We start from the raw sequence: 23,414 nt of genomic DNA on the forward strand, positions 1-23,414 counted from the left end.
CCCCCCCCCCCCCCCCCAAATAATTTTTAAAAAGAAATTCAATTTATATATATTTTTAAAAAGAGTTAATAAAAATAAATATTTTTTAGTGCAATGAAGGATTTTTATTATAAATGGATCATATATGGGTCTATGAATTTTTATATTTTCACTTTGTTCCTATTTGTATGAGCTTTCAAAATAGGCCAATCCATTTATACTCATTTAGAAAATATGAGTGATCTATTTAAGTAAAAATTAGTTAATTGGACTTCTTTCACTTATATGGGAGCGCAAGCATACTTAGAATTAAGATGTACTCCATCAGTTCATTTTTACTTGTCATTGTTTGACTTGACACACTCATTAAGAAAATAATTATTGATATATGTATTTCATCACACTACCCCTATTAATTGATGTTTAGTACTTCCTCCGTCCTTATTTAATTGTCCATATTTCCTATTTTGGTTGTTCCTATTTAGTTGTCCATTTTGACAAATCAAGAAAGGACAACAAATTTTTTCCTATTATATCCTTATTTAAATAAAATTGTCATAAATAAAGTAAATAAACTTATGAACTTCCCAGCATTGATTAGTTATCTTGAGTGAATTTATTTTGGAATTGTAAATTGTACTACAAGGGTAAAATTGTAACTTCACTATGCTAATCATTGTTGCCTTAATTTGTGTGTCATTTCTAAAGTGGACAACTAAATAGGGACGGAGGGAGTATTAACTCTTGGAAAATGATTTGGAGAATAGTATTTAATGCTAAGGAGTAAAACATGGAAAAAATAATTATCTTTTCTTGATATATCAAAAGTGACAAGTAAAAATGAAAATCTATTTTAGAAATAAGTGATAAGTAAAAGTGAAGGAAGAGAGTATTAATAACAATCATTGTTGTTATTCCGACCCAATTTTCAAGATCGTAATGACACCTAAAGAGTGGTGAACTAAAGTTCTAGTTAAATAATGAAGAGGTAATCTTTAATATGGTAAATGAAGTAGCTAAGAGAAAGGAGTGAGGTATCCGTTATTGATGTAATTGATGAAGCTTAGTTTGAAATTTCTATTAAGAGCCAATTTTTGTTAGAGACTTTAGCTGTAATTATTATGAATTTAATGGGTGTGACAACTGAGAATATAAAGAGATTGAAAATGCACTTGCTAGCATGTGTTTTTATTCTTATGCACTTGACTTAAAAAACCATGAGATCCCACTAGCCAAGCTTTCTATTTAAGAGCCTTTCGTGTTAGAGCTTAAGGCTTTCCGCACTTCTCTACGATATGCGTTTTGGGGGGCTAGTGACACTTAGCCAATGATTATTGCAGTAGACTAATTAGAGTGACAAGTGGGAGATCTCGTATCAATATTGAGATATATAGTATAAGAGAGTTATCAGATGGACCATAACAGATATCATTGGAATCCCTCTTGATACTTGCTCATATAAAATTCAGTTAGAGGCAGATTACATTTTTAGTATTGAGCATCAGCGTAGGTTAAATCCACCAATGCAAAAGATGATAAAGAAGAAAATCATTAAGTGGATGGATGCAAGTGTGGTTCACTATATCGCCAACAATAAATGAGTAAGACATTTCCAATGTACTCCATGTTAAAGAAAGGTGGGATCAATGTGGTTTCAAATAACAAAAATGAATTGATTTTAGTGGGGCTAGTTACATGGTGTCGTGTGTACTTAAACTACATGAAACTGAATGTGTGGACCCAAAAATATTAGTTTTCATTTTTATTCATGGACCAAATGTTAGATGCCTTATAGGAAAAGGGTGATACTGTTTTCTTGACAAGTACTCAAGGTATAATAAGATCTATATTGCCCCTAAAGAGAAGGAGAAAATCATTTTCACTTGTCCCAATGGAATATTCACATTTAAAATGATACATTTTGGGTTATATAAAGATTTTAGTTTGGGGGAGAAAGTTTTCCCATGTAATGCAATATGGACTTCAAATGTGTCGAGAAAGGTGTATTTTTCACTTGACTAGCTATTAGAAGGGTGATTTTGACAATAGAAATCTTAGTAGGAAGAAGGTTGTTTTCATCAGTTGGTTTTTCATGTGTAAGGAGGCGAATAAGGACGTAGATTATCTTCTTCTACATTACGAACTATCAATGATGTTATGATGAGCTATATTTAGGTGATTTTACACTCCATGAGGGATGTCAAAAATTATGAAAGAGTTGATGTTTATTAGAAAGATCGGGATAAAAAAGATAAGACGAAACACTTGAAATATGGTCTAACTTGCATTAATGTCTGATTTATTAAACAATGCAATTGAAATCCAAGACTGATCTACACGACAGTTGAATAAGCTAGGACAAATAAGAACTAAGAATTGATTAAGCCAACAGATGTAGTCAATCTAAGGATTAGTATTGAAATAGATCAGGTGTTAAATCATACTTTGTGTATTTCAGATGGAATACATAAAAGACATTTGTATTATTAATGGAATAATTTAACTATAGGTTTAAAGTGTATTGGAGAACACGCTATTATGTTAGTTGTGTATGCACTATAAATTTAATGTTACTAGGCACAAAATTATCAATATTTCTTACCATTGTTTTTTGAAAATACACTAAAAGAGATAAAGATAATGCTAAAAAGGGGATGTAATTAGTTTGACAACTTCAATGAAGCTAATCAATATTAAAAAATAATATTAAATGTAACTATTTGAGGTGTAAAATCATCTTATAATATTTTATTGAACTGGTGTTATTGAATTTTTTCTCTTGAATCACATTAGGAGAAAATGCAAGTGTAAATGAAGAATAAAACTAGCTATTTGGGAAGTTTCATTTTCATTCATAGTATAGAATTAAAATTTATATATTTTTTAAAAGGTTGTCGGGTGCACAAAGCATTCTACATTAGCAAGGTCTGAAGAAGGGCCACACCTATCCTAATGCAAGCATTAATGCATGCTTCTAACGTTCAAACTCGTGGCCCATAAATCACATGGAGAAAACTTTACTGGTGATTCAAGACTCCCTTTATAAACTAACATTATATATGTAAATAATTTGTTTTTTGGAAACTGTAATTTCTAATTACCAGATTTTGCAATATGTACAGTGATGAAACTTTGGATATGGACATTTTCCACTCTTAGAGCCCAACTATTTGAAGACTTTAACTCATGCTACAAAATTATTCTAAAGATAGAAATTATATATATGTCACGCCCTGAGCCTACACCTTGGGCGAGACTAGCACTCGCGAACCATTGCTGGCCCCAAGTGAACCCTTGGCATGGCTAGACTCTCAGCGGAAAACTTTAAACATTATTACAAGAATCAAATGCATTTGTAAAATCACTATCTCAAATAAACTTAGAACGTTTAAAGATAAACTTTCAACCTAGCCATAATTGGCAACTCAAGTCTTATAGCAAAACATCTGAGATACAAGACTAAAGAACTATGACTACTCGTCTATGAAGCCTCTAAACAATGAGGAATGTCAGGACAAGACCCTCGATCATCCTAACAACTGAAATACTAGAAAACAAAGTAAAAGGAGTCCTCTAGAAAGCAAGGAGGCTCACCAACTGACGTTGAGTGCTCAACTGGATCAACAAGACACTGGATGATGACCCTGGTTACCTGTGTCTACATCATAAAACGATGCAGGCCAAATGGCATCAGTACATTAGATGTACGAGTATGCAAAGGGAACATTAAACATAACATAAGCTTGAAAGGAATCTGAAAGGAACATTTATCTTAACTTTACTCAACTCATGAATACTCAACTCAAATGCAAAGTAAAAACAAAAATAAAGGTGCAGTTTATACAAAGCATTTAAAACAATATGTGATAACTCAACATGTTAAAGAAATGCAATAACAACTCAGTTACATAAAAGTAATATAATGTTGTGGGAGTTTCTCTAACCGACAACCACCACTATGAGCCTACGTGATGATACAATGTCTTGCCCACGCTGCCAAAACTATCCTATACGTTGTCGTCATATAGAACGCCTTAACTAAGTGGATCCATTAGTCTATGTTAAAAATCACTAAAGAGTCATCTAAAAAGTATGATCCTTTCTACCTATGATGGCGACATGATTTATGGAGACTTGAGTTATTATGAACTCGCGTCCCCATATCGGTGCTCAATACTACTTCCAAAATATACTCAGCTCATATGTTTTAAAAACAAAACTATTTCTTTGGTATGAGATATTTACTCAAAACTTAGCTTAAAAGCTCTATTGGAAATTGGTGTTTCCTTTCTTGCTCAAATGTGAAAACATTTTTAACTCTTGGGAATACTTAGTTCCCATATAATCTTTGAAGAAATGAACTTTACTCTTACTCTTTACTCAACTCAAAGCTTAAGTCTTAAAACAAAGTTAAAATGTTTGTGAAAGACTTTTGGAAAACTCTTTGAACTCATCTTGACTTGACTCTTAACTTTCCTTGAATTGAATTATGGATTCAAGGTTCATGATCTCATGTTTATGGATGATTTCATGATGTTTAGACATACCTTAGAGTATAGAAATCGACTAAAAAACATAGGTACGTTGCTAAGGAGCTAGTACGGAAAGAAGGGNCTCTCAGCGGAAAACTTTAAACATTATTACAAGAATCAAATGCATTTGTAAAATCACTGTCTCAAATAAACTTAGAACGTTTAAAGATAAACTTTCAACCTAGCCATAATTGACAACTCAAGTCTTATAGCAAAACATCTGAAATACAAGACTAAAGAACTATGACTACTCGTCTATGAAGCCTCTAAACAATAAGGGATGTCAGGACAAGACCTCCGATCATCCTAACAACTGAAATAATAGAAAACAAAGTAAAAGGAGTCCTCCAGAAAGCAATGAGGCTCACCAACTGACTCTGAGTGCTCAACTGGATCAACGAGGCATTGGATGATGACCCTGGTTACCTGTGTCTGCATCATAAAATGATGTAGGCCAAATGGCATCAGTACATTAGATGTACGAGTATGCAAAGAGAACATTAAACGTAACATAAGCTTGAAAGGAATCTGAAAGGAACATTTATCTTAACTTTACTCAACTCATGAATACTCAACTCAAATGCAAAGTAAAAACAAAAATAAAGGTGCAGTTTATGCAAAGCATTTAAAACAATAGGTGATAACTCAACATGTTAAAGAAATGCAATAACAACTCAGTTACATAAAAGTAATATAATGTTGTGGGAGTTTCTCTAACTGACAACCACCACTATGAGCCTAAGTGATGATACAATGTCTTGCCCACGCTGCCAAAATTGTCCTATACTTTGTCGTCATATATAATGCCTTAACTAAGTGGATCCACTAGTCTATGATAAAAAACACTAAGGAGTCATCTAAAAAGTATGATTATTTCTACCTATGATGGCGACATGGTATATGGAGACTTGAGTTATTACGAACTCGCGTCCCCATATCGGTGCTCAATACCACTCCCAAAATATACTCAGCTCATATGTTTTAAAAACAAAACTATTTCTTTGGTTTGAGATATTTACTCAAAACTTAGCTTAAAAGCTCTCTTGGAAATTGGTGTTTCCTTTCTTGCTCAAATGTGAAAACATTTTTAACTCTTGGGAATACTTAGTTCCCATATAATCTTTGACGAAATGAACTTTACTCTTACTCTTTACTCAACTCAAAGCTTAAATCTTAAAACAAAGTTAAAACGTTTGTGAAAGACTTTTGGAAAACTCTTTGAACTCATCTTGACTTGACTCTTAACTTTCCTTGAATTGAATTATGGATTCAAGGTTTATGATCTCATGTTTATGGATGATTTCATGATGTTTAGATGTACCTTAGAGTATAGAAATCGACTAGAAAACATAGGTACGTTGCTAAGGAACTAGTACGAAAAGAAGGGAAAAAAGTGGGAGAACTGGCGTCCCTGACGCTCTGAGAGGCGCGGGGGGCCAGCCTTGAAATTTCAGAGATAGACTTGGGGAGCTCTGGCTGGCGCGGCACCCCAGAGGTCATACTTCAGGGGCTGCTTTGGGGTGCGGCGCCCCAGCCCCTTCCCAAGATTTTTGACGAAATTCCTTCGTTTTTCAACTCTAAACCCTTCAATTTCACTTGGTTCCTTTCCCAAATACTTAGAATCGACTATATGTCCAAAATACGCAAGATTCTACTCGAAATCACACCTAAATTCATGAATCAATCTCAAGAAACTTCGACAACAAGAACCCACAAGATTTCAAACGAATTATCATCAAGAACTCATAAGATTTGCTTTCAAACAATACAACTTCGTTGAATTGAATCATGATTGATGCCTGGGTGAACTAATCCAATGCTATGTGATCTCACATACCTCGTAGAGATCACCCCTTGACGAAATCCACTAGCGATTCTTGAAGATCTTGACGATTCTTACTCCTTCTCCTCTTCTTTTCTCTTCTCTCAAAACCCTAACTCAAATTTCAAAAGCATAAACTGAACAAATTTAGTTTAGACCCATAAGTAATTACTAAAAATGAAATTATTTAATTGGGTAAGGAAAAGACCAAAATACCCTTCCAAAATCCGGATTGTACTTTCCTTATCCAAACAGCCCAACTTCAAATGGACATATCTCACTCCTACGAACTCGAAATTAATCAAACTCGGTGGCGTTAGAAATATAATTCAAAGATCCGTCCTACGGTATATAGAAGCACACCTAACTCATCCTGAGCTAGGATTTATGGTCATTTGATGTTGACCAAAACTCATACTTAACTTAATTTAGTCAATTTTCCAGCTTTTTCATTCTTTCCAAAAATGACTCTTTCTAATTCTAGCTCTCTTTAGTTGCGGGGTGTTACAATATATGCATAACTATCATAAGTCTAGGATTCATATTAGCTCTACAATGCAAATCTTGAATTATTAATCTTGTGATCACCTCTATGGTCCTTTCCTTATTTGGAAAAATTATGTAGTTTTTTTCATGCCAAATATGATACATTGTTGCTACTAGAGTCATTCTATATACTTTTTCTTGTACTATTTTATTGGAAGAATACTCTATAGCCAAAGTCAACTCTTCAGTCCATCCATTGCTACCCGTATTAATTGATAGCCGAATCAAGATCTTCTGCCATATCATCCTTGAGAAGGTACAATTGAAAAAAATGTGTTGATTTGTCCCAGGTTCTGCACTACATAGTGAATATATTACATTAGTAATTATCCCCCCATATACCCAGTCTATATTTAATGTAAAATCTTATGTGTATAGCTAAGTAGAGTGCAAAGATCCATTTAGGGCTACCCAAATTGTTGTATGTCATTCTTCTCCATGAAACTTTGTTCTATTCTTTTCTTAGATTTTTGTATATTATTTTAATGCTAAATCCATCCGTCTACATGGTTTCTGTCATTTGCAATCCCCTCTCTTCAAGTCACTACCTTGCATGGAGTATTCTCCTCACAATCCAAGAAGCTTTATTTGCTATCACCTCCCATGTATTCCTGCCTTTAAGGTAGAAAGTATGGACCCATACAATCCACAATTTATCCTTTTTTTTTACTGAGATTCCATAGATGCTTTAGTACAATTGCATTGTTCCATACATAAATATCTATAATATTGAGTCCACAAGCTACTTTTGGCTAGAAAAGAATTTCTTGTGTTATAAGTGCCTTTCCTTTATTTTGTGTCTTACCATTTCATAGAAATTTTTTATACATTATTTCTATTCTTTGTATTATTTGCTTAGGCAACATGAAAGTTATGTCCAAAATGTTTGCATGAATGTTAAAACAGTGTTTACCAACTGTAGTCTTCCTACATAAGATAAGAATTTTACTGTCCATACTGTAATTCTTTCCAGTATCTTATCTAAGAGTGGTTGAAATTGTCCTACTGACAACTTCTTTATACTCAGATGCACTCCCAAATATCTGAAGGGGAGTAATCCCTTTATAAACCCTGTTTGATGTAATATTAATTATTGAGTATTTTCTGACACTTCACCAAAGTACACACAACTCTTAGCTTGGTTTGCTTTAACTCGAGAAACACTAGAGAAATCCTGGAGGCATTCAGGCAATAAGATAGTTGATGTTATGTCTCCTCTGCTAAACATCAAAAGATCATCAACAAAGTTTAGTTGTATAATTTATTGTTTATGAAATCTAGAATGATACTTACAACTTGGAGTAGTTCTCAAATTCTTCAATAGGCTAGTGAGGTAATTTATAGTAAGCACAAACAAGTAAAGAGAAAGAGGATCCCCTTGTCTCAACCCCCCCCCACCCCACTTGGAAAGGTGGGCTAGGACAACTATTAATCATGATAGAATAGGAAAATGTCTTGACACATTTCATTATTCATGATACAAATTTGTGTGGAATCTTCATATCAGCTAATACCTCCTATATGAAGTGACATTCCACTGAATCATATGCCTTCTGCATATGAATCTTGAACATGCATCTTGGTGATATGTCTTTCTTACCATACCCTTTGATAAGTTCATGGCTTAGGATCACATTATCTGTCAACACTCTACCAGTAACAAAAGCAACATGACCTAGATCGACTAAGTACTCCATTAAACTCTGAAGTCTATGTCTGTGCATCTTTGAAATGATCTTATACAATATGGTGCAACAAGAAATAAGACTATATTCTTTGATTGAGGTATAATGGTTCACTTTAGGGATTAGTGTAACAAAGTTTTTATTTATATGGGCATACATTTCATATGTTTAGAAAAAATTAGCACAACAGTAGTTACCTCATCTCTTATGACTGACAAAGCTTGTTTGAAGAAATAAGAATTGAATTTATCTTCTCAAGGTACTTTAGTATCCCCAATACTTTTAAGTGCTTCCTTCACATCATTACCAAAGAATGATTGTACAAGAGATAATTGTTGTTCTCTTGTAAGTATTGATCCTTCTTGTATCACTTTTGGTTTTGTAACTGACATATGGATGGTATTTTGTCCTAGAAGTCTTTTGTAAAATTCCACAGCTTCTTTGGTGATATCTTATGCTTTTTCTAATAATAGTACAATCCCCTTAGTTAACATGTTGATATGATTCTGAGTCTTCATGTCTGTCATACTAGCAAAGAAATATGTTGTATTAGCATCACCCAGTTTGAGCCACTAAATTTTAGATTTTGGCTTACAAATGTTTTTTTCAATTTAGCCAATCTTTTATCAATAATTTCTCTTCATCAATTATGCTTTAATGTATTGGAACTTTCCTCATGTCATTTTGTTTATCTATGAGTTCTTTTCTAAGTTGTTGAACTCTTTCTAAGACACCCATAAACTCTTCTTGATTTAGTTGTTGTATTTCTTTCCTCACCGGTTTTAGGTTCTTTCATACCCTTTACATTTCTCCACCTAGTATTTTCCAACTTGCTTGTACCCTATTACTGATTTTTGAGTGTTATCCTATACAATTGTAGAATATGAATGGTCTCTTCCTTCTATCACTTTGCACCTTTACCATCAAGCCTAAAGGAAAGTGGTCTGAGAATAATGGATCCATAACTAAGGCATGGTGAGCTAACATATTTTCCATCCATGCAACATTAACTATAGCTCTGACAATTCTTCTACATACATATCTATTTGTACAAGTGAAGTTCCTTCCTCCTATTTGTAGTTCTGATAGGTTGCAGTCAGTCAAACATTCTTTAAAATTCCTTGTTTATGCCTCATGCACTTGACTTCCAACATGTCTATCCTATTGTATTAGAATAGAGTTGGAGTCCCTCATAATCAACCAAGGCTCGTTGATATAGTTGTTTAGTTGGTGTATGATTGTCCATAAAGAAATCGCATTTGTTATAGTGTGTAACTGATGAGTCCACGATTTGGACTCATTTATGGCTTTATTTTAATGAATTTAGTGTCCTCAAATGCATATTTTGTCTAAAAAACTGATGTAAATCCTTGAGTTTCAAGTATTTGGAGTTAGAGACAAAGCATGGACACTATGGAGCTAAAAAGGAACAAAGCGGCTGAAAAGAACAAAGAAAAGAAGGCTTGAGGATCGCCTAATCCATTAGGCAAGTCGCCGAATGGTCTTAACCTCGCCCAAAGTTCCAGTGTGCTGAGCCCTGAAGGAAAAGATCAAGTCTGCTAGAAAATAGAGTAGTCGGCGCATCGTCGAGCAGTTCCACGAAGCAGTTCCCTGTCGCCCAATGTATCAAAATGCGAAGATGCTGAAGGCAAAAGCTGAAAGGCGATGAACCAGACCAAAGGGCGGATCGCCAAGTGTATCTGCGATCCCGACTAATTGCGCCGAATGATCCTTCGCAGTACAAATTTTCAAAAACTATAAATACTCATTTAATTTTGTATCTGAGTATCAAGTTGTTGAGAATTATTACTGAGACTTAGAATAATTTCAGTTTTAGTTCTTAGAATTTTTGGGAGACATTGTTCTTGAGCTTGAAGATTTGAAGAGTTCCAACTCCAAGAAATTGGAAGTGGATATCCAAGAATCTTCATTCTAGACTCAATTGAAGTGAATATAAATCATACTCAGTTGATGTTATTTTGATTTGGTATTATTTTCTTCCCTTCCTCTATGTCTAGCTAAAACCCCAATTCATGGGGTATGATTTTGTGAATATGGGTTAAATTTCATGTTGGGTATTGCTTATTGTTAGTCTAGTTGTTGTTTAAATGTGATTTCGTTTAGTAGTTGTGTTTGAACTTAATGGAATTGTAGTTGCAAATACGATTTCATCTTAGTGTTTTAGCTTGCTCGAGAGAGAGGTTTTAAAAGTAAGACTACTAAATCGATAGCCGGCGGTTATTGGGTCGTCATGGGTTCAACTCGAGAGAGTGAATCCTAGGCCTTCTCCCACACATTCAGCTCGAGAGAGTGAATAGGCTAAGGCGGAGACTACACTTAAATGCTGCAACTTGATGTTCAAGAGAAACCGAGTTGATTCGGGGTAAGTTGCTTGAGAGAGAATTTACCCCCACTAAAGTCTAGCCTAATTACAAATATTCAACGATTTACTATCAATAACATTTACCTAATAGTATATTTTACCCCATATTCCTTTCACATCCCAAGAATCCCGTCTCCCTATCTCACATCTTTATATTTTTGTTGTTTTTGTCATTACTTGAATACAAACCCCCCATTGATAATTGACATTCATGTCAACCCTTTAGATTTAGTATGTTTTTAATCGTTAATGTTTATAGTTATGACTAACTAGAACTTGATTTTATTTTTCTATAAATTCTTAAATCCACTCCTTGTGGGAACGAACCCAACACTTGGTTGGGTTATATCACTACACGTGATCGTTTGGCACTTTAACCGAAATAGTGTCAGTTGATTACGTCGAACATCAAAATGGCGCCGCTACCGGGGAGTGTTGTTAGTTGAGAATTTTTAGCTACGTTGAATTATTTTCTTGTTAATTATAGTTGAACTTACTTATTTTTCAAGTTTTGGTTTTGGTGTTGCTGTTTTGAACAGAAAAATTGAGCATATCTGCTAGCAACGGTGACCCAATAGACCACCCTCCTTTGAAAACGATGATGCTAAGGGATAACATTCTAAATTTCAATAAATTGAAGGGTGAGTCAGTTTATGAGTTGTGGCAAAGGTTTAAGGCTCTCTTGCAGCAGTGCTCGACTCATGGAATTCCAGATAAGATGCTTCTGGAATGTCTCTACCTAGAGCCGAAAGAGGGGTTGCCTTATGAAAGTGTGGCAAACCCCATTAATGGAACTTAAGTGGGGACTTGTGTTGTGCCACGACGTTAAGTAAGGCGCTGCTTGGGAGGCAACCCAAGACCCCTTATCGATTTAGACCAAGTCGGCGATCCCGATCTAATCAACCGTTTGGACCCCCACATCAACTTAGGATCCTATAAAACTAGGCGAGGTAAGTGACCACTTGGCGTGTCACCGAATGGGTCGGCGAGCATGACTAATATCGTCGAATGGGCGAGAACTGGATGGTTTCTTAAAAGGCCAAAGGTTTAAACTTTCAAACTCTTCACTTTTTCTCACTTTCAATCGTCACAAACTCACACCCGCACCTTAGTTTCTATATTTTTGCAATTTTAAAGTATTTTAGTCGTTGATTTGTGTTCGGAGTGAATTACATTGCCGCCTAGCATTTTAAAAGTATTTTAATCGGCATCTAAGGTTGGTTTTTCGAACCCCAACTTTATTTTTAGGAATTTTGTACTCATTTGCAATGATCTTATCTTAGTGATGTGTGTTGGGCCTCTTTGATCTTAATTGTTTTTGCTTATGCCTGTGAAAATCTTTCCCGTAGTATTTATATTGTTAAAATCCCATATTTTTATGCCTTAAAATCGATCAAATCTTGTGGGGTTGTGCTTGCATGTTGTTGAGTCTAGCAGGGAGAAATCTGAGTATCCGAAGATATGGTAAAGACCAATAGAAAAGAGTGTGGGATATCACAATAAATGAAGGGGAGTCAAATCCTCCCAAGAAGGGAAGACAAGAACCTCTACCTGGAAATAAAGGCAAGGGCAAGAGGCCAACTTCTGATAGGAAGATCACTATAAGAGATCCTAATGTTCCTTCGTGGGCCCATGGATTCTATGTAGTTGTGCATGCCTTTTTGGTAGATACACCCTTGACAGCTCCTAGTGAGTCTGGTACTGTTATTTTTTCTGAGGCGACTCCGGGTACTGAGACCCAGGACCATAATGATGCACCGGGCACTGATGCCCATACAGATGGAGCGACTGTGTAGACATGACCCCCTCTTTACCTCCCTTTCTGTCTTACCTTATTTCATTTTTAGATATTTTTGTTTGCATTTAAGGACAAATGTTTTATTTGTGGTGGGGTGAGGCCCACCTTTTGTGATTTTGTGACTCTTTGTTTTGTTNAAAGTATTTTAATCGGCATCTAAGGTTGGTTTTTCGAACCCCAAATTTATTTTTAGGAATTTTGTACTCATTTGCAATGATCTTATCTTAGTGATGTGTGTTGGGCCTCTCTGATCTTAATTGTTTTTGCTTATGCCTGTGAAAATCTTGCCCGTAGTGTTTATATTGTTAAAATCCCATATTTTTGTGCCTAAAAATCGATTAAATCTTGTGGGGCTGTGCTTGCATGTTGTTGAGTCTAGCAGGGAGAAGTCTGAGTATCCGAAGATATGGTAAAGACCAATAGAAAAGAGCGTAGGATATCACAATAAATGAAGGGGGTCAAATCCTTCCAAGAAGGGAAGACAAGAACCTCCACCTGGAAATAAAGGCATGGGCAAGAGGCCAACTTCTGATAGGAAGATCACTATTAGAGATCCTAATGTTCCTTCGTGGGCCCATGGATTCTATGCAGCTGTGCAAGTCTTTTTGGTAGATACACCCTTGGCAGCTCCTAGTGAGTCTGGTACTACTATTTTTTCTAAGGCGACTTCGGGTACTGAGACCCAGGACCATAGTGATGCACCGGGCACTGATGCCCATACAGATGGAGCGACTGTGTAGATAGGACCCCTCTTTACCTCCCTCCCTATCTTACCTTATTTCACTTTTGGATGTTTTTGTTTGCATTTGAGGACAAATGTCTTATTTTTGGTTGGGTGAGTCCCACCTTTTGTGATTTTATGACTCTTTGTTTTGTTTATATATTTGGGTTGTTATGCTTACAATTGTGTTTTGCACTGGTTTTAGCGATTGTTTGAGTTAGTGACTCCTTATGTTTTAATTGTAAATGATTTTTGACCTTTCCAAAAATTTCGCCCACTCTTGTTATGTACTTGAATGTGGCTATTCTTTAGCAAATTTGAGTCTCGTTTTTTATCAATACAGATGACTTAAATAGTGCTCGCAATTGATCAAACATGAATGTGCATCGTAGAGACCAAATGAAGTTACATAGACAATATGTGAACTCTTTGCATCTCGTTATGACTAGCCAATTATCAAATTGATTCTTTTGTGATTATCGTTGCACACTAGCAAAAATGTGAAGTCTTGTTTGATTTTGGTGTCGATGCCTTGTGTGATGAGCTTACTATGGACCATGCATGATAACACCTAGAATTTAACCCGTTGGTCCGGTCGGCTAAGTAAGGTTATCTCTTGATATGATCTTAGGCAACTTCGAAGAGTGTGAGCCAATTTGACATATACCTCTTTTGTGGCCTACCTTGTGAGTATGTGAACCTCTTTTGAACCACCCTTTAGCCTTACCTTTCTTTGGAAGAAACTTGATGAAAACATGACCTTTCTTAAATCCACTACCTATAATTCTCTTGATTTGTGGTTAATTGAATAGGTAACTTACTCCAAAAGCCTAAGTTGGGGGTGTGGTGAAAAGAGAAGGCAAGTCAAGAAGTGCAAGAGAAGTCTCCTTTAACCCATGGTGTGAGAAAAATGGAACCCCTCCATACAAAAAAAATGAGAAAAGAAAAGAATGAAAAAGGAAAAAAAGTTGTAGAATAAAATATAAAAGAAATGGGGTTTCCGAACAATCCACGGAAAGTGAATGATGAGATGACTTATGAGCACTAAAGAAAATAATGAAAGAAGAGGAAATGGAGTGTTGTGAGCACCACATTTCATGAGGATAAAATTCACTGAGCCTAAATAAGCATACCTTGCACTCAGCCTCATTACAAGCCTTGAAAAGACCTTTTTGATCTTGAGTGAGTTGAAGCAAATGTTGATTGGATAATACGAGCAAACCTATGGGTGAAAGCTTGCATTGTGTTTTTCTTTGTGAGTGTGAGTGTGAGCGTTGCATTTGATTCCGGAGCTTTAAATGATTGAACCATTGTGTGTGAATATAGAATCATTCTTTGTGTGAGGGCATTTGAATACCTTAGTTGAGCTTGAACTTGCATTTGAAGAAAGTATTGTGAGCTTGAGAATCTTTGATAATGGTGTGTCACAACTTGAGTCTTTGAGTATACAATTGATCCTTGCATGAGTAAGTTGAGTCTTGTATGTATATTCATGATTGAGTCTTGTGTAGCGCTGTTTGAGACATCCTTTTTGAACTGCTGAACTTGAGTTTTACTTGAGGACAAGCAAAAGTTTAAGTTGGGGNTAATTCTCTTGATTTGTGGTTGATTGAATAGGTAACTTAGGCCAAAAGCCTAAGTTGGGGGTGTGGTGAAAAGAGAAGGCAAGTGAAGAAGTGCAAGAGAAGTCTCATTTAACCCATGATGTGAGAAAAATGGAACCCCTCCATACAAAAAAAAATGAGAAAAGAAAAGAATGAAAAAAGAAAAAAAGTCGTAGAATAAAATACAAAAGAAATGGGGTTTCCGAACAATCCATGGAAAGTGAATGATGGGATGACTTATGAGCACTAAAGAAAATGATGAAAGAAGAGGAAATGGAGTGTTGTGAGCACCACATTTCATGAGGATAAAATTCACTGAGCCTAAATAACCATACCTTGCACTCAGCCTCATTACAAGCCTTGAAAGGACCTTTTTGATCTTGAGTGAGCTGAAGCAAATATTGATTGGAAAATACGAGCAAACCTATGGGTGAAAGCTTGCATTGTGTTTTTCTTTGTGAGTGTGAGCGTTGCATTTGATTCCGGAGCTTTAAATGATTGAACCATTGTGTGTGAATATGGAATCATTCTTTGTGTGAGGGCATTTGAATACCTTAATTGAGCTTGAACTTGCATTTGAAGCAAGTATTGTGAGTTTGAGAATCTTTGATAATGGTGTGTCACAACTTGAGTCTGTAAGTATACAATTGATCCTTCCATGAGTAAGTTGAGTCTTATGTGTACATTTATGATTGAGTCTTGTGTAGCATTGTTTGAGACATCCTTTTTGAACTGCTGAACTTGAGTTTTACTTGAGGACAAGCAAAAGTTTAAGTTGGGGGTGTTGATGAGTCCATGATTTAGACTCATTTAGGCTTTATTTTAATGAATTTAGTGTCTCAAATGCATATTTTGTCTCAAAAACTGATGTAAATCCTTGAGTTTCAGGTATTTAGAGTTAGATACAAAGCATGGACACTATGGAGCAAAAAGGAACAAAGCGGCTGAAAAGAACAAAGAAAAGAAGGCATGAGGATCGCCTAATCTATTAGGCGAGTCGCCGAATGGTCTTAACCTCGCCCAAAGTTCCAGTGTGCTGAGCTCCGAATGAAAAGATCAAGTCTGCGAGAAAAGTGAGCAGTCGGCGCATCGCCGAGTAGCTCTGCGAAGTAGTTCCCTATCGCCCAATGAATCAAAACGCGAAGAAGTTGAATGCAAAAGCTGAAAGGCGATAAACCAGACCAAAGGGTGGATCGCCGAGTGCATCGGCGATCCCGACTAACTGCACCGAGTGATCTTGCGCAACACAAATTTTCAAAAACTGTAAATACTCATTTATTTTTGTAGCTTTGTATCAAATTGTAGAGAATCATTACTGAGACTTAGAATATTTTCAGTTTTAGTTCTTAGAGTTTTTAGGTGACATTGTTCTTGAACTTGAAGATTTGAAGTGGGTATCCAAGAATATTCATTCTAGACTCGTTTGAAGTGAATATAAATCATACCCAGTTGATGTTATTTTGATTTGGTATCATTTTCTTCCCTTTCTCTATGTCTAGCTAAAACCCCAATTCTTGGGGTGTGACTTTGTGAATATGGGTTAAATTTCATGTTGGGTATTGCTTATTGTTTGTCTATTTGCTGTTTAAATGTGATTTCGTTTAGTAGTTGTGTTTGCACTTAATGAAATTGTAGTTGCAAATATGATTTCATCTTAGTGTTTTTGGCTTGCTCGAGAGAGAGGGATTTTAAAACTAAGACTACTAAATCGACAGTCGGTGGTTATTGGGTCGTCGTGGGTTCAACTCGAGAGAGAGAATCCTAGGCCTTCTCCCACACATTCAGCTCGAGAGAGTGAATGGGCTAAGGCGGAGGCTGCGCTTAAATGTTGCTACTCGGTGTTCGAGAGAAACTGAGTTTATTCTGGATAAGTAGCTCGAGAGTGAATTTACCCCCACTAAAGTCTTGCCTAGTTACAAATATTCAGCTATTTACTATCAATAACATTTACCCAATAGTATATTGTACCCCATATTCCTATCACATCCCAAGAATCCCATCTCCCTATCTCACATCTTTATATTTTTGCTGTTTTTGTCATTACTTGAATACAAATCCCCATTGATAATTGACATTCGTGTCAACCCTTTATATTTAATATGTTTTTAATCGTTAATGTTTATAGCTATGACTAACTAGAACTTGATTTTATTTTTCTATAAATTCTCAAAACCACTCCCTGTGGGAACGATCCTAACCCTTGGTTGGGTTATATCACTACACGCGATCGTTTGTCACTTGAACCGAAATAGTGTCAGTTGATTACTTCGAACATGATATAATGTCTCCTGGTTTGTGTCACAACCTAGCCTATATCATTGTTCGGATATTTGTCTCTATCACTGATAGGTATCCATTTCTTCCTTTCCCCTTGTCCCTGACCTTTTTTTCTGGACCAGTATAGTTTTTATTGACTTGTGCACATGAATGCCCCACTTTGACACATTTTTGGCAGAACAATGATTTCCATTTGAACTATATTTGTTGTTGTACTACTCATTCCTTAGGGTCACAAATTTTATCATTTTTGGCAGAGGTCTTGTAACATCTTGTTCAACTAATATTTTGACAAATGAGATTCTAGGTTGAGTTGTACATTTATCTGCATACAAAGATTTCCCTAGGCTACTTGTAATTTTACGCAGGACAGTTGGAGTCCAACAATTAAGGGGTAAGTTTTGAAGTTTAATCCATAATGCAATGGTGGTTAGAGTGTAAATAAATTAAATCATTGTTATTTTTCATTTATCTTTTTATTCAATTCAACATTATTACTTTGCAGGTGGTAATCATGTAAAAGATTCACATTTATTAAAAATACTAAATAAACATTACAAAATACTTGACAAATTGACTTATAATATGAAAAATAATAAATAAACATGACAATACACATTACAAATAGACTCATAATATGAAAAAATTAAGTAAAAATAAAAATTATTTTTTAGTTATCTTTAGATTCAATTAAACATTATTACTTTTCAATTGCAATGGAATAAATAAAAAGACAACAATTGTTGGAAATCATGATAATCATGTAATATATTCACATAATATAAAATAAATACATAAGTGTGATAATACCCGTGAAAAATAGAGCCATAACATGAAAACAATAAATAAACATGACAATATATGCGAAATAATAGACTCATAATATGAAAACATTAAATAAACATTAGAATACTCGTGACAAAAACACCCACCCACCTACTATAAATTACACAAATATTCCTCTTAACACGGCTCAGGCTTAATCATCAAACACATCTTATTTTATTCTTTATATTATTTTCTTTTGCAATGGAAAATGAGACCAAAAAAGGTAAGCAAAAGATTAAAATGAAGTTGATCCAATCTGAGAAAGCACGCAGTGTTAGCTTCTCACAAAGAAAAAAAATACATTGTTTCAGCAAGCAGGCAAGCTTGCAACTAGGTCTGGAGCGAATGTTGGTATTATACTTTTTTCACCAAGTGGAAAATTATGTTCCTATGGTTCCACAAGTATAGAAGAAATAATTGATAAGCTTTTTAAAGTGAAACTAGAGAATCGTCAACGTGATTATGCGGAAGGAAAATTAAATGGCTTTGAAGCATTGGAAGATCTCCATACGCAATTAGAAGCAATGAAGGAGAAAGAAAAAAAATTAATACTAATGCATAAATTATGCACTCTGGCTTAGAAATACCTCTAGATAAACACATGGAGGAGCAGAAGCTGGAATTAAAATTGCAGGTGGAGAAATTTATAGAAGAAACAAGAGGTGCTATTCTGACGAAGCATCTCAAATTTCATTTAAATATTATCCTGAGCCAGAAGAGGAGGACAATTCTTAAACTCTTCGTTATCATGGGGTTGGTAATTGGAGTTCTTAAAATTGAAATTTGCTTGGAGAAGATTTTATCAGCGTTTGAGACTTCTAAAATGGTCAATTCTCATGTTTATTATTAAGTCACACGTTTTAGTCTTCAATCATCAATTCATATGAGGTTTTAGACCAAAAACTAAAAGGTTGTTGAGTTTTTATGTTATTAAGTCAATTGTTTTTGTTTGTTTCATCTTTAGTCTCTAATGATGCTTTGTAGTGTCTAGATTGGTAAATCAATTGAAATCATTTATTGAACTAGTGAACATTATAAAATGATGAATCGAAGAAAATTGTCATGACCCAAAGTATACCCTAGACGTGACATGACGTATATGATCCTGAGATCCCCTACACAAGCTACTTGCCATATATACAACACAATATAACAGAAAATACAATAACTAAAGTAGGAAATCTCATATCATAAAAGAGTTTGATATAAAAGCGGAAGTTCAATCAAAGTCTTGACAAGAAAATCTAATACATCAAATAAGTGGTTAAAACGTAACACATGCACCACGTACAACATTATGAAAACTAAAACATAAGAAAGCAAAGCAAAGGTGACATGGTCCTCGGAACATGAGGACTCACCGAATCTTCATAGTCAAGCAATCAATCACTAGCCACGAGCGGGAGGGGGAGAAGCATCGGACCCTATATTATGAGACAATGTAGTAACAATTATGCATTAGTACATGGAATGTAAAGTATGAGGGACATACATAAGAACGTAAAAACATGATCATAAGGGAACATAAATGAAAACATGATACACATGACCAAGCTAAAACATAGTAAAACCTTGAAAGAAGAAACATGAATCGTGAACATGGTTAATGCATCTTAAAAGCATACTGAAAGCTTCATAAAACCTTTAAGAACAACTTAGTTCTTTTGTGGATATTTACTATTAACCGTCATAGATCACATGAACAACTTAGTTATAACGTGAAATCTTCTGTCTTGCTCCCACATCAAAAAGAGATGTCCTTACTTGCCAAGGCAAGGACCTTAAACTTCTAGCTTAGGTGGATCCACTAGCTATATATTTCTCAGACAAATCCTACTGAGCACATAGTTAGGGACAATGAGATTGCTACTACAGACCCGACCGTTACTAACGAAATAGCCTCCATCTTAATATCCTCTCAGTGCTAGGTAAAAATCCCAATGGAATAGTCATATTCATAAATATAGCATCATACATGAAAAACCACTACTGAGTTACTAATCCAAACTTAAATAATCATAGAAGAGCTCCTTAAATCATGAATCATGCCCATGTGAGAAAACCTTTCACCAATCATGATTTCTTTATATGTGAGAAAACCTTTCACAATTTTCATTGATATCTTAAAAACAATCTTTAGATCATAAAACATCATTTCATAAATCATGCATAAACTTTCATAAATCATCATTCATAAGTTCATATATTTCTTCATAAACTCATACCTTCATAAATTCCTAATCCAAAACATGAATAATGCATGGATTCATATAAAATCAAGTGGAAAACATGTAATTGAATCAAATTATTTATAAGACGAATAAAATAAAATAATTGAATCATAACAATTAAGACTCATGGAGAATTGGATGAAACCCTAACCAATTTTGATGAAATTGAATTTGGAGAATTGAGATCTTTTGGGACTGAATGGGTGAATGAAACTCATTGATGAATTCCCACATACCTTGATAATCAAAACCCAAAAGCAATGGAGGAAAAAGGAGACTTGAAGCTTGAACCCTAGATTTCTTCCTTGGACTTGAGAGATAATTTAAGAGGATGAACTTGGATAGGATTTGGGAATTTTGACAGAATGAGAGGGTTTGGGTAGATTTAGGAAGAGAAAGGTAGTTATACGACTTCGAATTAGGGTTAAAACGACATTGTTGCATTAAATACATAGGAAAAAGCCGAAATACCTTTAAGAAATAACTATTTGATGGACCCACAGTCTATAGAACATTCTACGACACATACTAGTCAACCGTACAACCAATTTTAGAAACCTAACTTCACTTTATTTTCAACGAAACCCTTCTACAGACTATGGTCCGTTGACCCCATCTGTAGTCCTCAACTTTGAGTCCAAATTCACTAAGTCAGGTTCTCTCCTACGGAACCATCATACGCCCTGTCGAACCTACTACGACCCGTCATGTTTACTCGTAGGTCAAACTTAAGAAACTTGAAATTCAAAATCCCAACTCCATGTCTACGATTCCCTTTTTATGACCTGTAGGACTTCCTACAATCCTACGTTAGTCTCGTAGATAACTGCTTCAGTAAATTTTCTGCACCTCTACTTTTCAACTTGAATTTCCAATTTTTTGAGGTGTTATAATATCTCCCCCTTGGAAACATTCGTCCTCGAATGAGACTCAAGCTAACATGAATAGAGTATGAGAGAAACTAACAACCCAACATGAATGCAAATTTCATCATAATGCACACAAGAATGGAGAATCATTCCAAGATAAATCATAACATCAAAAAATAAGTTTTTCGTGAACATGCATGCATATAGAAATATGAGAATGACTAAAATGCAGGAATTAGGAGGAACTAATTGATTTAAAATTTCAAGTACACCTCATCCAATTCTAGGTGTTCAACGATCGTAAATCAGTATAAAACTCAACTAAATGAGTTGGGATCAAATTCCACAGGGAGCAGTATGTGTTTCAGATTCAATTGGAAAGTATAAATGCAGTCAATTCAGTCATAGAAATAAAACTTATTGAATAAGGACATCATTCAAATCAAGGGGTGATACGATGTCAACTGGGGGTTTTGGTTTTGATTATCAACTACAAACAACAGTCACAAACAATAAGAATTAACAATAATGAGACGTAGACATATGGGTAATTGTAACTATTAGCAAATAACTAGATATTAGTGAGTAGGCTAAGCTATAGGGGAGGTAAATTTTCCCTCCAACAATTTACCCCGAATCAAGTGATTTCTCTTGAACATCAATAAACATGCAAAATAAAAGTAGCCCACACCGTAATCTATTCTCTCTCGAGCTGAATGTGTGGGATTGGGTTTAGGATTCACTCTCTCGAGCTGAACCCATGTCAACTCAACACCCACAAACCATCAATCAAAAACCTTAGTTCTAAAACCTCTCTTCGCAAGCAAAGAACACAAAGAAAGAACTGCATTTGCAACTACAATTCTTAAATTAAACCACAGTTAATGATTAAACTCACTTTTAAATAGCATTTAAACTAACAATTAGCAATACACATACGCTAAATCAGCCCATAATCACATAATTACATAATCACACCCCAAGAATTGGTTTTTTAGCTAGACATTATAAGAAAGTAAAAACAGTTACCAAATTGATTATTCATCAACTAGGTAGGAGTGATTTCTTCTTTACAATAGTCCAAGTTGATGAATCTCAAAGACCCACTTCTAATTTCTCAAAAGTGAATTTCTTCAATCGTTCAAAGCTTAGGAAAAACTCTCTCAAAAGTCTCAAAATTATTCTCTAAGTTCAAAAAGTAACCAAAAAGATTTCAAAGTCTGAAGATTCATACTAACTAAAATGTTCAAAAACGTATTTACAGTCGTCGAAAATAAGCTACGAGAGCTCAGTCGGGGAAGTAAGTCGGGCTTGCCGAACCACTCGGCGAACCGCCCTTTGGTATCTTTCATCACCCTTCTGCCTTGGTACTCCTCAAGGTCTGTAACTTTGGGCGATCTATCCAGGCTTCACGGAATCGCTCGGTGATCTGTCGACTGCTCATTTTCATGGCCAACTTGGTTCTTTCCTTTGGGGCTTGGCATACTAGAACTTTAGGCGGTCTGATAAGCCACTCGACGATACGTCGAGTGCTCTTGGTGATCCTCAGGTTCGCCTATCTTCATTTCTTCAACCTATTTTGTTCCATTTTGCCTGTTAGTGTCCTTGCTTTGTTCTTCATTTCATATTCCTAGAAATCAAGGATTTAACATCAGTTATTGGCACAAAAATAATCATTTGAGGATACTAAATCTATATAAACAAAGCCCTAAATAAGTCCAAATCCAAGACTCATCAACACCCCCAACTTAAGCTTTTGTTGGTCCTCAAGTAAAACTCAAGTTCAACAGTTCAAAACTGATGTCTCAAACAGTGCTACAAAAGACTCAATCATGAATGCACACAACAAGACTTAACTTACTTATGCAAGGATCAATTGTGCACTCAAAGATTCAAGTTGTGACTCACCATTATCAAAGATACTCAAGTTCACAATACTTACTTTAAATGCAAGTTCACGCTCAACAAAGGTACTCAAATACCCTCACAACAAAGATGATTCCATATTCACTCACAATTCTTCAACAACTTAAAGTTCCGGAATCACATACAACTCTCACGCTCACAAAGATGAACACATGTATGACTTCACCCATAGGTTTGCCCTTATTTTCCAATCAACATCTGTTTCAGCTTACT

This window comes from Solanum stenotomum, chromosome 7 (genome assembly GCF_019186545.1).
Source record: "Solanum stenotomum isolate F172 chromosome 7, ASM1918654v1, whole genome shotgun sequence".
Lineage (NCBI taxonomy): Eukaryota > Viridiplantae > Streptophyta > Magnoliopsida > Solanales > Solanaceae > Solanum > Solanum stenotomum.